We start from the raw sequence: 1,558 nt of genomic DNA, 5'->3' as shown, positions 1-1,558 counted from the left end.
AACCATGGTTCCCTGAGTAGGGAACGAGACACTGCGTCCTCTAGGTTTCTTGCCATGCTGCGGACGCAAGCTTCAGACGAAGAAGTGAATAATGTGTGCTCCCGGCACTTATTTATACTATAGTCGCACCGGTAGTGACGTCATGGCTATCGCCGGCCAACGAGTTGGTGTCTTTTCAATGTATGCTTCAGACACGGGTCATGACGAGGCGTTCCCCATAGCGATCCCTAGAGGACGCAGTGTCTCATTCCCTACTCAGGGAGCCATGGTTACATAAGTAACCTGAGACGTTCTTTGTTCAATTCACACCATCAAAATTAACCAAATGAAAAGTTGGCTTCAAACTTTAATTTTCAATTTCTTTGAAGCAATTTACAAACGGATAATTGTCTCTCATTTAAATTTTCAATTTTACGAGTTTGGGTTGTTGCGCTCGAATCTGATTTTTGAATAACATAAAAAATTACTTAATTATTCTGATTTTCCACTTCTCTGTTTTGCGCTCCCGGTTGGACTGTACCAGTGGGGGGATGTGGATGTGGATGTATTTACCCAGAGCGCTGTATGTATAGGCCCTATGCCTATGCATTGGCACGTCTGACCATGCAATAATTTATCATCAGACCTCCATTAACTGTGTGGCTGCACGTTAACAACCACAGATTTTCTGGAAGATGTGTGAGTGGAGTGTGTTTGATGATTACGAAAGTGTAATCTGCAGGTTAGTAGAGGAGCTGGGATACACATGCAAACAAGTTCAAGACGTCCTACAGCAGCAATATAGACTAGGGAGAGGCTCCAGTATTTCCTCCATGTCTAAATTCTGCACATCAAGGAACATTAATTGTTTTGATTACGCGCGGCTAGGGAGAGATGGTGTGGATGCAGTCGTTCGATCAGCAGTTACTTTTTGCGGCCCTGTGTACGGTAGAAAGATGATGACTGGGATGTTGAGAGCTTCGGGATACAGGTTGGGCAGGGGCAGTGCCAGAGAATTTTGAACGCAGGTGCTGAGGGGGTGCTAGATCATTGACAGGGGGAGCTGGGCAATTCAGGGCTCCAGACTCATTATTCCCGCTGGTCGCTCTTTTGAGCACGTCCCCCCCCACACACACACACAACATGGGATTAGTCAGTGCATGCTGATGAACTTTTATCATAGTTTATAGTTATATGAAAACGAAAGTGGTTAACATTCAACCCGTTCTTTTTCCTCTTTTGCTGTTATAAACAGGTGTCCTGCCATTTTAACCTACCTGTCAGATTGTCCTACCAGGGTTTACTGCGCATGCGCACATCAATATTGTGTCCTTTTTCTCACGCTAAACAACTATATTTAATGTATCTGCATTACTGTAAGGGTATGTTTAGGGTTTGGGTAGGTGTAGATAAGATTCTTTAATAAAACACAATTTTATATGTAGAAAAAAATATTTATTGTTGGTTTCCTATAGCTGTATCCCTTCCAGCCACAACCGGGAATGTAACATAATTACTGTATTTGCATTACAAGGGTGGGTTTAGGTAGGTGTAGACGTTAATAAACCATAATTTTACA

This window comes from Sinocyclocheilus grahami, unplaced genomic scaffold (genome assembly GCF_001515645.1).
Source record: "Sinocyclocheilus grahami isolate Dianchi unplaced genomic scaffold, SAMN03320097.WGS_v1.1 scaffold1308.1, whole genome shotgun sequence".
NCBI lineage: Eukaryota > Metazoa > Chordata > Actinopteri > Cypriniformes > Cyprinidae > Sinocyclocheilus > Sinocyclocheilus grahami.
This window is presented reverse-complemented; position numbering follows the sequence as displayed.